This window comes from Sabethes cyaneus, chromosome 2 (genome assembly GCF_943734655.1).
Source record: "Sabethes cyaneus chromosome 2, idSabCyanKW18_F2, whole genome shotgun sequence".
In the NCBI taxonomy this organism is placed as follows: Eukaryota; Metazoa; Arthropoda; class Insecta; order Diptera; family Culicidae; genus Sabethes; species Sabethes cyaneus.
This window is the reverse complement of record NC_071354.1, coordinates 101,506,978-101,522,533: the sequence shown is the minus strand read 5'-3', so window position 1 is coordinate 101,522,533 and position 15,556 is coordinate 101,506,978. Positions and strand designations below refer to the sequence as shown.

The 15,556-nt window shown below is 41.0% G+C and overlaps 1 protein-coding gene across 1 annotated transcript in view; it reads right to left on the bottom strand.

Annotated features, from left to right (window-relative positions):
* The window catches only part of LOC128734278 (pyruvate carboxylase, mitochondrial), a 36,585-nt gene extending 34,513 nt beyond the window's left edge, over positions 1-2,072 (bottom strand). The window contains exon 1 of the mRNA XM_053828378.1: positions 1,956-2,072. The gene's annotated coding sequence lies outside the window, so the exon portion shown is untranslated. The remainder of the gene's footprint in view (positions 1-1,955) is intronic.
* Between the last annotated feature and the right edge of the window lie 13,484 nt (positions 2,073-15,556).

Here is a 15,556-nt window from a genome sequence, read left to right as displayed (position 1 = left end):
GAATGGTACTCGACATAACCCTTCGACAACCTAACCCTTCAACCACTATACGGCTAATAACAGTGGAATAATCGCTTGATAAGCTATTGCCCAATAAAAATGTTTGTTGGTACAGCCCGTGGTTCTGTTTCTGTCAATCTAATGCAACCTGTCCTGGATTCAGCAGAAGGTACGTTTGGCTCGAATCTTGTTCCGATTATTGAAGAAGTAGGGGACGAAGCTTCACCCACACCAAGCAACGCTGAAGCCATCCAATCAAGATGAAGTTATACTGCGACGTTCTACCCGTAAATCAAAACTCCCAAGACTTTTAAGACTTCTGGAAACCTGTTTTCAAAAGCAGACACTGATGAAGCCCCTGCAAGTCGTAAGCGAAATACGTTTCTGTCGTGAATAATATTAATATGTAGTGGAATTTAATCGTGAAAAAGTTTGTCTTTCATTTAATTTCTGTGTTCCACTAAGACGCTCGTAAAAACTTTAACCTAAATAACTATTGAAAGCGAGAAGCAGTTTAAGGCAATCTTACGTTCTGCGGCAAACAAAGTAGACGAGGTGGCTATACAGAATCTGACGGCAGGAATTCAACGAAAGGCCCGGTAATTCTGATTCGGTCAACTGGAAGCTTAGTAAAATATTTTTTGTTGTGTTTTATACTTAAAAAAATTTAAAAAGAAAAAATACCTGATTTGTAAATAAACATTTAATCAATTTACACGTATTCTTGTTTGACAAAATTTTGATTGTAACACCCTTTATTTTCGAGCTGATCTTTCAGAACCACCCTGGTGATCAAGCGCTTACATAGTGATCATTTGTGTCATAAATGAGGCAATTACACCAACAACAATCATCGTCGAGATTTGTGATCTTACGTAGTCTTCAGTACAAGCTGACTGATGTTCGATACACGCACCGTACGACTGACAAGCTTTGGTTTTTAGTTTTCATTAGAGTACAATGACATTAAATTTTTATGAGAGATTTAAAATGTTGAAATTCTATCGAATTTTTTAGCTAGTTTGGTTAGCACGTCAACCACTGCTTAAACTAACGAAACTAGCGACGGAAGAGTAAATCAAATGCATCGGCTTGGGCTCGTGCCAAAACTTGCCGGTTTATAGTAAATTGATGCTAGTATGGAGATGAAATTCTATTTTTAACTTAGTTTGGAAGTCAATCGCTTTCCATTACATAATAGTTTGTTGGAACACTGTTAGTTCTTAGTTTGTTACGTCGCTCAATTTTCAGCTTAGTCTTATAAGTTTATAACCTAACATTAAACGTCTCACGTCGTATATATTTCCGCGATTTTAACAATCTAAACAATTACACTCAATATGCGCTTTGTGTCATTGGCTTTACTGGTTACCTTCTGTAAAAAGTTAATTATCTCCACGTGTGGATTAAAAATTTGATACAGTACATGCGTTGGCATAATCGCAAATCCCAATTGTCGTCAGGTTCGCCGCACAATTGCGGAAATTCGCTTATCGAGATTTAAAGAAAAAAAAAACATCCAATAACGCTATTATTACGTGAATTTGATTTGTATGTACAGATATAGATTACAACGGCAATTGAAATAGAGAACGAATCCTTAATCACATTCACTAATCAGCAGACTACACACAATTACGCAATCACATTTCACGCATAATGCACGACTTTGGTTCCACCATGATTAGATGAATGCTTCACTTTGCCACAATTGTGCGACTGACAAAACTCTCGAGGATCGAAGAAACCGGTAGCAACCGGCGAGGCGGGGTCAAGATTCAGCGAATCGATAATTCGGTGACCTTTGTAATCTTGAGCACATTCCCGCTCGTATATTGTCTTAGTGTCATGTCTTTTCTACGAAGCAGTTTTAAGCTGTTTTATTATCGCCGGTTTTAACACTAATTAAAACTTCAATCAGATAAGAAACATATCAATGACATTGGTATTTTTACCGGCTGTCGCTCCGCAGAATTCTTTGAGAACCAAAAAGATATTTGTTTGCAGAGAGATCCAATTTCTTGCTAGAAGTCATACACTACAAGCCAAACTCACTTAACTTTTCACCGGCACGTTCGACCAACAACTAAAGTGTACGTTCGCGACTCCACTCTACTAGTAGGTATAGCGTATAGTAAGCTTGTTGGATTCGCAGCACATTTTCTCGTCGCTCTCTGCGTTTCTGCCTTGTACTCAGACTCGAATAGACAGTCATCGATGGTGCCAACTTCAGAATTTAGTGTACATTGCAAGAGTTCAAGTTTAGAACTTCTTTTGAAGAAAGATAATTTTCTCATAATATGTGCACTTTGTGATGTTGAATGCTCTACGAGGGCTGCATTGCAAGTGGGTATCTGCACACTTTAATGGCTTTACCCCTTCGTCTAATACAGAAATCAGGCAGCACTGGATAGACTGTGCAAATTACGATGCCGGCCGGATTGATGATACGCCGCCGCACCGCGATGGTTTGAGCGGAAGCTTGCCTTTGCCTCGCAGTTTGCAATGTTATTTTTATTTACACTGAGAGGATGGAGAGCTTTTGATGGCCGGTTTGTTTATGGGGCTTTGGTGTCTACAACTACAACGCAAGTTGGTGACGGTGCGGTGATTTCCCTGTGCCTGTCTGAAATCTCTCACGTGCTAGATGCAACACAACGGCGCTGTTTAAGCACATCCCAATACAATCGAGTGGCACATGTTCTAATTATAAAATATTAATGTTCGTCTTCTTAATGTGGAAAAACAGTACTATTGCATTCAATAAAATATTCAAAAAAACTTCTTGCAATTGCTATGAGATAATATACAATAATATAGCATAGCTAAATTTATAGTGAACTGCGTAGCGCGAAAACTGCACCAGGTGATGCTGGTGTTTTTGCGAGATTTAGAATAAGCATTTGGAGGACATTTTACTAGGAAATTTGTTTGAGGTATTTGGAACAAGATTCGCTGTCACGTGATGAAGTAACGTTAAAACATTCATTTCGCTTTATTAAACATTCATTTCATCGCTTTCAGTTACAGATTAACTCAATTACATGCGTCTTACCGGATTCAAATAAAATCTTTCATTTATCATTTGAATATGTTGGAACGTTTTGCTTCCTAATAAACAATATTAAACAGACTACGTTTACTCGATTCTTTTATTTATCTATTTATTTGCAAAAACAAATTACAAAGGAACATATTAGCTATTAGGTCGCATGAATAAAAGAGTTAGAGCAAATGCTCCAATACGATTTAAACGGGAAAAGCAAAGCAAACTGTTTTATTCATACGGCCTATTGACTCTGAAGATAATGTCCCTATGGAAAGTTTGTGCGCTGTCCAGACAGCAAGAATATAATTTATATGATAGACGCACTGTAACAAACGTCCCGCAATGTTGTAGCTAAACGCTATAGGTTTATTTTTACGGTGAAAGGAGATGGTGAAGCGCTTTGAAATTGTGACGGTAAACATGTTACACGAGCACCAATCTTCAAATTTGCCCTATAGGCGTTGCAATTCAATGTACAGTGGACCCTCGTTCGTTTGAACGATTATCATGCAAACTAACGGGGTTACTTTTTAATTTGAATAACTGGTTACCCAAAATATGCTGAAACCTGTGTGAACTGGCCGCCATGCTCTTTGTTATTGTTTTGGTGGTTTGTTTTAGTTGGCATTTGCAAGCGCGAATATTGCATTCTCCGATCGGATTTCTATCTTAATCGTTGGGAAACTTACTTACTTACTTACTTAGGTGGCTTGCCGTCCTATGACAAAGCCTGTTGAACAAAGTTTCTCCATGTAACTCGGTTGAGGGCTACCGCTCTTCAATTTCTCGGACACCGAAAACTCTCCGCCAGATCGCGCTCCACCTGGTCTAACTATCTTGCTCGCTGCGCTCCTGGTCGTCTTGTTCCTACCGGATTTGAGGCGAACACCATCTTTGCAGGGAAGTTGTCCGGCATTCTTGCAACATGCCCTGCCCATCGTATCCGTCCAGCATTAGCCACCTTCTGGATACTGGGTTCGCCATAGAGCTGTGCGAGGTCATGGTTCATCCTCCATTTACTCCGTTTTCCTGTACATCGCCGAAGATCGTTCTTAGCACTCGTCGTTCGAAAACTCCGAGCACTCGCAGGTCCTCCTCGAGCATTGTCCATGTTTCATGCCCGTAGAGAACAACCGGTCTAATAAGCGTCTTGTACAGGATGCACTTTGTACGGGGACGTAGTCTGCTCGACCGCAATTGCTTGTGGAGCCCATAGTAAGCACGACTTCCGCTGATAATACGCCTCCGAATCTCACGGCTGGTATCATTGTCCGCCGTTACCAGTGAGCCAAGGTAGACAAATTCATCGAATACCTCAAACTCGTCGCCGTCGATCAACATACTACTGCCCAAGCGGTGTCGTTCGGCCTCGGTTCCGCTGGCCAGCATGTACTTTGTTTTAGACGTATTTACCTTTAACCCAGTCTTTTCTGCTTCGCGCTTTAGTCTGGTGTACTGTTTAGCCACCGCCACAGATGTCCTTGACAATCCACCCGAAATCCGAACACAGCACTGCGTACCATCCATCGTAGATTTAATCAGTTTGATGAGATTCCTGGAGAAGCTGTTCTCGTCCATGATTTTCCATAGCTCTTTCCGGTCAATGGTATCATATGCGGCTTTGAAGTCAACGAATAAATGATGCGTGGGATCTCTGTATTCACGGCCCTTTTGGAGGATTTGCCGCAGTGTAAATATTTGATCTGTTCCACTGCGTCCTGCATATGCGTGATATTCTGCAATTGTGTGATGATTCGATGTTGGCTTTCTGTCTGCTTGCTGATTATTTGCTTCAGCGAGTATTTTTCCATGAAGTCTGGTGTGCATTCTGTACATAGTGGCAGGACAAAATTTCGTAAATCGTCCTCCCACTCACGTTTAGCACCAATACAAGCAGCATGAAAGCTGCGTCCGCATGTCCCATGACACTTCCAAAGATGACGTAGACTTGTCATTCCACATTCAGGAGCGTTGCACTTCATTACGGCTGGAGTTCACTGCGCGGCGGACAAGATAAATTATTTACACACGGTTACGCGACGGTCAAAAATTGTTTATAAATACTAGTTACTCGCGGTTGCGCGACGGTCAAAATTGTTTATAAATATTCGCGAGGCTGTCGCAAGTCGGTAAAAAAAAAATTATTGTACTTATGTTACTGCGCAGTAAAAATGCGCGTCCGAACTCTTCGACGGTCAGCGAACGAAAAAAAAAAAATCCGTTGTAGACCGTGCTTCGACGAAACCGGCTTGATAAGTTCCTACAAATCTATTCGCAATTGGTGATAGACGGCGGAAAATGATTTGGGGCAGCACTTTATAGGCGGCATTGAGAACGGTGATCGCTCGATAGTTCTCACAGTCCAACTGTCCAACAGTCGCCCTTTTTATAGATCGGGCAGATAACCCCATCTTTCCACTCCTCCGGTAGCTGTTCCGTATCCCAAACTCTAACAATTAGTCGGTGCAGACAAACGGCCAGCTTTTCTGGTCCCATTTTAATAAGCTCCGCTCCGATGCCAGCTTTTCCAGCTGACTTGTTTTTTAGCTGCATGATGACCTCCTTGGGTATGAAATGGAGAGAGTTACCTGGAAGGAGCGTCAAACATAGCTCTGGCTCTCTCAAGCTCCCACCTGGCGCCTCCACGCAGATCTAAGTCAAATGATGACGGTCGATGGCCTTACCCGGAAATGCTTCACTTACTTACTGAAGCAGCTAAGCTAGGAGGTGCGAACTAGGTGCGACTGTTCTCCAGGTGAGGGGCGGCTCACACAGCGTCTGTCTCGTAACGGGCGGCTGAATACGAAATGCTGTATCCCGCAAGCTATACCTAAGATGGCAGACCCATCAGCGGGATGTAGGTATCGCGACCCCGGTGAGGTAGTATACCGAAAACTCAATTACCACGAACAACGAACAAAGAAATTCAGGACGGAACAATCGGTATAGGACACGGCAAGGGACAAGGAAACGATTAAGGGATAACGATTGGAAACTTGGTACCTGGAATGTCCGAACTCTCCATGAACCGGCACGGGCTGGCTTGCTTGCTCGAGAGCTGCATCAACTCGGAGTGGAGATCGCTGCTATTCAGGAAGTTCGGTGGCCAAATTCCGGAGAAAGGGAGTTCCGTGCAGTAGACCCTATTGCAGGCACTTCTTTTAAGTACCACATCTACTACAGTGGCGGTAAGAAAGCTGAACATGGAGTCGGTTTCGTAGTGTTGGGAAAACAAAAGCAACGAGTTATCCGGTGGAGGCCCGTAGATGACCGTATATGCGTGTTGAGGATTAAGGGCAAATTCTTCAACTATAGCCTAATCAACTTATACGCACTGACAAATGATAAATCCGATGATGCTAAAGACGAGTTTTACGACAAGCTTGAGAGGACCTATGGAGAGTGCCCAAAACACGACGTGAAAATCATCATCGGAGATGCAAACGCGCAGATCGGGAGGGAGGAATTCTTCCGTCCAGTTATTGGAAGACATAGCCTGCATCTGTCGACCAATGATAACGGTCTGAGGCTCATAAATTTTGCCGCGGCCAGAGGGATGGCCATCTGTAGCACCTACTTTCCACGTTTGAATATTCGGAAACAAATCTGGAGGCATCCAAATGGAGACTCTAGCTCTCAGATCGATCATGTCTTGATCGACGGTCGACACTTTTCGGATGTTATCGATGTACGGTCTTTTCGTGGACCAAATATCGACTCTGACCACTATCTCGTAGTGAGTAAGATTCGCGCAAGGCTGTCGAACACGGCGAAAGCTCGCACTGAAAGGACGCTGCGTTTCAACATCCAGCGGTTAACGGCAGACGGCGTTGCAGTGGAGTACGCCAGGAAGCTTCACCAGCGAATCGCAGAACAGCAGGTAGAAGAAGAAGATATAAATGGGCTGTGGAGGAACATCCATGGTGCCATCCAAACAACAGCGAGAGAGGTGGTAGGCACGACGCGTGGAAGACAGCGTAACAGCTGGTTTGATGCCGAATGCCAGAGAGTGACAGACGAAAAGAACCAGGCCAGGAGTCGCATGCTCACTGCGGCAACGCGTCAAAACAGAGAGAGATACAGAGAGACTAGAGCTGCGGAAAAAAGAATCCATCGTCTAAAGAAACGCGAGTACGAGGAGCACGTGCTTGCCGGCGCAGAGGAGCGATACGCCAGCAACGACACACGGAGTTTCTATAAAACGGTGAGAAGCAGGAATTTTGCCATGCCTGTGATGTGCAATGCTGGCAACCTGCTTACCGACAAAACGGCGGTAGCAGCCAGGTGGAAGGAGCACTTCCAGACACTATTGAATGGAGAGGTAAATGAGGAGATCAGCAGGGACAGGATAGAAATTGTAAGCGATGGTCAAGCTGTGGAGCCACCAACACAGGAGGAGGTTAAGAAGGCAATCAGTGAGCTGAAAAACGGTAAGGCTGCTGGGAAGGACGGTATCCCGGCTGAACTTCTAAAAGCGGGGAGCGAGCGGCTGTACGAATCAATCCACCGGATCATTGTCAGGATCTGGGAGGAAGAACAAATGCCGGAGGAGTGGTTGGATGGCCTCATTTGCCCAATTTTCAAAAAGGGACATCGAATGGAGTGTAAAAACTATCGAGGAATTACATTGCTCAATTCTGTCTACAAGGTGCTTTCCCGTATCCTGTTCTGCAGACTGAGACCGTTAGCGGAGTCCTTCGTCGGCGAGTACCAAGCTGGTTTTCGTGAGGGTCGCTCCACGACGGATCAGATGTTTACCCTGCGCCAGTTGCTAGACAAGTTCCGGGAGTACAACTTGCAGACACACCATCTGTTTGTGGACTTTAAAGCGGCGTACGATTCAGTTAAACGGAATGAGCTGCGGCAGATAATGCTAGAACATGGTTTTCCGACGAAACTAGTTACGCTGATTCGTGCGACGCTGGATGGATCCAAATCATGCGTTAGAATAGCGGGTGAGACCTCAGCTGCTTTCGTGACGTTGGATGGACTGAAGCAAGGGGACGCACTCTCTAACCTGCTATTCAACATTGCCTTGGAAGGTGCATTACGAAGAGCAAACGTGGAAAGGAATGGAACTATCATCACGAAATCTCACATGCTTCTTGGTTTTGCGGATGACGTCGATATCATCGGAATCAACCGTAGAGCAGTAGAAGAGGCCTTTAGGCCCTTTAAAAGGGAAGCTGCGAGATTGGGACTTACCATTAATACCGCCAAAACGAAGTACATGGTTGCTGGTAGGGAACGTGGGAGCTCAAGTGGTGTTGGTGCCGAGGTGGAGTTAGATGGGGAACGATATGAAGTAGTGGAGGAATTTATATACCTTGGTACACTCGTGACATGTGACAACGATGTAAGCCGCGAAGTGAAACGACGAGTTGCAGCCGCGAATCGGGCTTTCGACGGATTACGTAGCCAGCTGAAGTCCCGTAGTTTGCAAATTCGCACAAAACTGGCGCTCTACAGAACACTAATCCTCCCGGTGGCCCTTTACGGACACGAATCATGGACGCTAAAGGAAGCTGATCGGCGAGTGCTTGGGGTTTTTGAGCGTAAAATTCTGCGATCTATACTTGGTGGCATAATGGAAAATGGAGTGTGGCGCAGACGCATGAATCACGAGCTGTACCAAGTATACAAATATGCTGATATAGTGACGGTAGTGCAATGTGGCAGGCTGCGGTGGGCTGGACACGTGGCCAGAATGCCCGATGAAAGAGTAGCCAAAACTATTTTCAGCAGAGAACCAGGAAGAGGCCGTAGACTCCGAGGCAGACCCCGCACCCGGTGGGTGTGTGCTGTCGAAGACGATGCACGTTCAGCTGGTGTTCGTGGGGATTGGAGAATGGCAGCCCAGGACCGACGGTACTGGAGGACTATAATTCGTTCGGCGCAGGATCGGTAACGGACCGTTGCCACTAAAGTAAAGTAAGTAAGATGACCTCCTTAACTTCGTCTATCGTTGGGACTGGCACCTCTTCCCCGTTTGTTGCACCGTCGAAATCGCTTTCCCCACCGCCATGGTTCTCCGCCTGGGCGTCATTCAGGTGTTCGTCGAAGTGCTGCTTCCACCTATCGGTCACCTCACGATCGTCCGTCAGAATACTGCCAGTCTTATCCCGACACATTTCGGCACAAAACCTTTGCGGGATCCGTTCAGTTTCTGGTAGAACTTTCGCGTTTCGTGAGAACGATGCAGCCGCTCCAACTCTGCATATTCCTGCTCTTCCAGCTAGCGCTTTTACTCCCGAAAGATTTGGTTTCGCTGCATCTTCTTCTGTTTGTGTCTTTCCACGTTCTGACGTGTGGCACTGCGCATCGTTGGGAAAACGAAATGTGTAACCGATTAAACACGCTAGGTCAGTACAAACAAATCGTGATTATGTGCATTGTGTGCATAAACAAATGATGTCATGTTGAGAATGACATTTGAACCATTTTTAATTTGCACGTCGTGCAAACCAGTGGGGTTCAAATTAAAGTGTTCAGATTAAAAATGGTCAAACGAACGGGGGTCCACGGTAGTCGGAATCCATTTTGACTACCCAAGAAACATTTTTGTTGTATATCAGCTTATTTTTTTTTTTTTTCCATGTGTGGACTCATTACTGCGACCAGTATAGTTGATCTATTGTAATATCGCCCGGGTGTTTGCTGTATGACCTGCACTGCATTTCTTTTTGCTATAATCGCTATTGAGTTAGCGATATGCTTATTAAATTTTATGCGTGCTTGCGTGTATTGGGGTTTACCCTTCCTTCAAAGCTTAATCTACTTTACCCACTTATTCCTCGCTGCCAGCACTATCCCATATTATAGCCGTCCCTGGCGAGGACTCATACGTACCTCTGACCAGTACACTTAACTATAGGAGGGACATTTGCACTGTTAAGAGTCTTCAGAGGGTAAATATAGAATTCAGCACGAAGGAAGGGTAAATGGAGGGGCCTGAGAATAAACCCATGCTAAAGTCACTTGACATCGATAATGGCTTGATTCTACTAAGATTCGAACCCACGACCACTATATCAGCTTATCAAGCGTTTATTCCATTGGTTTTAGCTATACAAGAGTTGAATAAGCTACTCTTAAACAAAGATGTTTATTGGGTATCTTCAAGATTTTTACATCGTCGGCATAAAGTAACCGACAGGCAGGTGGCAGAAGAGCTGATAGTTCATTTATAAGAAGAGAAAAGAGCAGTGGTGAAAGGTTACTCCTCTGTGGTACGCCAGAGATGTTGCAGAATTAGCCAGAAAACTCGAACCCGATCTGCACACTCAGCCTCCGGTGTACCATTGTAGCCACTTCTAGATAGGTGCAGAAACTCTCAGCTTCTCAAGCCGTGGTTTACTAAATCAAACGATGCTTTCAGGTCCGTGTACATTGCGACATTTTTCACTTGTTTAATCGTGTTGCGCAGGCAGAATGAGACGCAATCAACGACATTTGTAGAGACTGAACGTTTTGGAAAAAACTCATGCTGGTTCAGAGAAATATAGTGTTGATAGCTTACGTACAAAGCGTCGTTCACGATTATCTTGAGCATTTTAGAGCTGGAGCACAGCAATGTATTTCGTCGATAGTTTTCAACGTTGCGCTTATCACCCGTCTTGTGTATAGGGAACATAACTGAATTTTTCCATACGGTAGGGAACTTACACTGCTTTGAAGTATTGAACGATACTGAAAGAGGTCTCGAGAGAGGTTTTGTATTACTAGTTCGAAATAATTCATATAAGAATGCAACTCATTCACTAAAGTGTCTACTACTGATAGTTATACCGTCACCCGTGGATACTTGCTACGGCGGGGTTACTTGCAACAGTTCTGCGCATCATACTTTTGACAGCTCTAACGCATTTGTTTGTTTACATAACCATTTGTAATCGATGCCGTTTCGAAAAAAAGACGTTTGGCTATTGTTTAGTTAAGTTCAATATATACGGCCGGTAAGTAATCCCAGTTTCACGACTTTAAGCTTTGGTTATGTTATGAACTTGGAGGAGAAATGATGAATTCGTATTAGTACTTCCAATATGGCGCGATTTGCAGCACTTGTAAAATAAATAATTATCGTAATACACAGTATATACTATGTACTAAGTAATTTTGAATCTGTAAGATGTTATTTTCTATTCTGCCATCTCCAGAACAGTTGAAAACTGTGAAAAATTTCACTTGCCTTCAAAAGGCAAGGCAAATCGGAGTCCTTATGCTGCATTTTCACCGGATATCTTTAAAAAAGCGATGACTGAAGTTGGGAAACAAAACATGACTTTAGTATCCCTGGTAGGGCTCTAGGGTACGAGAAGGCATTTTCAGCCTACTTCTAAATTAAAAAAAAAAGACTTAAGCTGAAGAAATAGAAGCAATACGTTAATAAACTCATTAAATACAGGTTTTTTACATTTGTTTTCTCTTTAATGCTGAAAAAACAATATTATAAACATGAAAACGAAGCAATAAAAGGGCTGCAAGGTTAACGGTATTTTATGTAGAGGAATGTCCCCGGCTGTGAAAAAGGTTTTGTGTTTTGGTCATTGCTTTTGATCGGATGATTTAATTTCGAATTTTTATTAAAGAATTTGAAAGATTGAAGACTTACGTATCTTTTTGCTAAAGATAGCATATATTTTTCGCTTGAAACAAAAAAATTATAGCGAAATTGAGAGGCAGAGTATTTTTTGGCCATAAAAAGTATCACCGGTTGTGAAACACTTCGGAAAATTCATAAAAAAATAAAATTAAAGAAGAAATATAAAATGAAAATAAAATACTGGAATCGTTTATTAACGGAAAACAATCTAAATTCGAAGTAAATAAATAGCGCATTAATCGGTTTGGCCATCTCTGAGAAACAGGCGATAATTATTACCTTGTCAAAACAGGTTTTTTAAGCATAACTTTTAAACTAATTGGTTGTTTTCAATTAAATTTTCTGAACAATTTAGTTTTAACAAGAGCTTTCATTTGATACTAAGATCGTTGAATTCGGTCATATAGTTCCGGACAAACCCGTGTCACGTAGTTTTCACATTTTTGCTTATAACTTTTAAACGAAACGTCGTATCACGAAGCAACTCAATAGTGATCTACTAGACAATAATACCTTTCAAACAAAAGTAATAGCGAACGATTCGGTTTAGCCATCTCTGAGAAACAGGCGATAGAAAAAATCATTACATACATACACACACACAGACATTGCTCAAATCATCGAACCCTATCGATTGGTATATGTGACTTGGCCCTCCGGGCCTCGGATCAATTTCGTGTTTTTCAACCAATTTTTAAACCTTTGTTATAGTATAACAAAGGTAAAAACACACTAGGAGCACAAGTGAATGCATAAAGCCTTTTGTAAAAATTACTTTGTTTTTGCAATACACAAAGAATTAGGGTAATTGATCTTGAATGGACCTATTTAGCGCTTTTTAATACCACCACTCGCACTCCTGCTTAATTTACTCGTCATTTATAAATAATATGTGGTGATGTAACTATTTGTTGGAAAGTACCACCTTTTTTCTACATTATCAGTACTTTAAAAATGTATAATTGATGAAACTTTTATTAAATATATCGTTTTTTGCCAAAGCCTTTTTTTGATCTTGAATGGACCCAACATGATCTTGAATTGGACCTATTTTTGATTTTGAAATGGACCTAAATTTGGATTGTCATAGTTTCTGCCATGTAAATGAACAAAATAATAACAAAGAATTTTTTTTAATAGTACAACTACACTACTGTTATTTATTAATAGGACACAAGGTTGAACAGCTTTTACCTTTCTTATACTCTGTTAGAAAGGTATGAAAGTCGGTTGAAAAATTTGAAATCAGTCACAGTCGCCGAGGGTCTTGTTTTTATGTCAGCCCAACAATTGAACAATGTTTTTATTTTTTAATGTTTCAGTGACTTGATATGCGTTATGTATGCATCTGTGTGTGACATTTGTATATTGGGAATTTATTATTACCTGTTGTTCAGATATGGTTGAAACGATTTCTACGTCATAAAAAAATTATGTCGCCTATTAATTTCAAAAATTTAAACCATTCATTAAAAATATGTAATATAACTTGTATTAAACGTAGTTTATCAAGTACAGTGGGGTTTGAGTTTTTATTTAGTGACTGCATATTTCGAAAGGTCAGACTTTTACTGACGTAGGACTACGTCTTACTGCAAAGTATCTAAAGGTTTGCGACAGTCCCTGTCGAACATTTTGAATACAAAACCGTTGCAATCGTGATAAATTCGTTAATTAGTGGTAATTATACAATTTTTGACACATTTATATGCAATTTTTTCAGTTAAAAAATGGTCTAGATTTTGCCACGGTTTCGATTTTGGCAACATAGGCGACACGCATCTGTTGTCAAATTCGAAATCATACTGTAAATGGTGCTTGAAAAAATTAGACTTGGTAATTCTACTAGGTTTAAAGGTAAGGTTAGATACTAGGTTTTATTTTTAAATGATAGTCGATGAAGAACTGTACCAGATAGAAAATAGGTGAACCTTCCTATTTTCTATTTGGTACAGTTGAATATTTTAGATCTCAGGGTCACTCAATTTCGGTGGACAAGGAGGTATTAATTTTGTCACAAGTTAGAGGGGAGAGGTGCTTAAAGAAAACTTTACATCCCCCAAGAAAAAAATCAGAGGGGTTGTGTATAAGATACGACCATGGATGACGTACTATAACGTTAGTCCGGTTGCATGATTTTGAATATTTTACTAAACTGATTTTTAATCTATCTGTCAATCGACCAAAAGGCGATGTGAAGTCAACCTGCTTACTTATCGGCGGAACATAAGGCCTTTGCAAAATATTTTTTAAGTTTTTGTCACCCCCCGTTTGGAAATTGGCTTGAAAAATCGAGGGGCTAAAAAAATTGTAGGATATGAGTATAAAATCAATTGTCCGTGGGCTCTACAGCCTGAAAAACTCGAAAAATGAGTGTACTTAACACTTCTAGCACGAAACAGAAATGGAAATTCGAATTCGGAGTTTCCGAAAATCGTCCAACAAAAATTCTCTCGTTTTTGTCTTCTTTTCGTACATTTTTGCATGGAAAATAATACCGTATCTATTAAAAGCAAGAACAGATTTGGTTTTCACGCTTAAACTTTAAATAAAAATGCTTAAAACCCATGTTTTTTGCTCGATAAAAAAATTCACTTTGTTCCCCCCCTTCAGTGGCCCAACACCGGAAGGACAAAAACTTTATAAAATATTTGTAATGGCCTAATTTTACTTTATTCTGAGCCTCATAATTATTTTAACTAAACTATTTAGAAAATTATCAAATACAATATTATTTTTTTGGGCATATCCAGTTCGAAAATGGTCCAGATATTGATCCAAATTTTATATTTTTTGCACCATATCATTATCCAGGCCTTTACCTAATTTCTAAATCCTCCATTGACGCACAGATGATTTTATTGCCAAACCGGGTAATTTTGTAGGAAGGTTGGGCATCACAAAGTTTCACGAGGGTGAGGAAGTTGGCGTTCTTAACCATCAGAGGTGGCTGCTTCTTTATACTCAGACGAGTCTGATTTTGTGACTACAGGATCCGGTTGAATTTTATTGGCCTTAGGGTTTTCGGTCAGCGCGCTAAAGGTGTTTTGAAGCTTTGGTATATGCTTGATTAACGTGTTTAAACTATTTCTCATCTGAGTTTTGTCAAAACTTAAACTTACAGCAAAACTTTTTGCTGTATTTATATGGAAAATACAGTACGTTATTTGTCCATGAAAAAAATTTTTGAGTCCAACCATTTTTACGATGTTGCTCGTAGATAGTTAAGCAGGGATAACCACTTTAAATAGAGTTTGGAATATTAGCTTCGTAACTCAATTCGAAGTTCCAGTTCTAGACTTTCCTATACAATAAAGCTATATATAAATCTTCAGAATTGTATTCTCAAATAACTTGTTTCATTCTTCTGTGTATTACTTTTAATGATACAAGAATTGTCCCGTTTAGCATAATTTGGGATTTTTTTTACATAGGGCGAACAAATTGGGAAAATTTTACTCTACTTATATAGATTACTTATATAGATTATATAGATTACACTTTTGCTTCGTGCTAAAACAAATACGTAAAATCCAATTGAAAAATTGAAGTGTAACTGGTTTTGTGCTAAATGCAAATGAAGCAAAAATAACTCTTTTTTAAGGGGCATAGTACCTTTTACACCATATTTTTTGCCTAATTTCAAATAATTTTTTCTCGATAACGTGAAAGGCAAATTGAATCGGGTTTTTTGCATTCGAAACATTGCATTTTATACTAATATTTGCAATTTTGTTTTCATAAGGGAACCTCTTCCCATTGCCCCTACGGCTCCTTGAAGATAGTCGTTCAAAAAAACCATGAATGGCGGTACCAAGGATTGGCGATGGGGGGCTTATCCGAATTGAAAAATTCCAAAACGACATGAAAGTACATTAAATTATCTCGTGTTTGATCTATCCTAT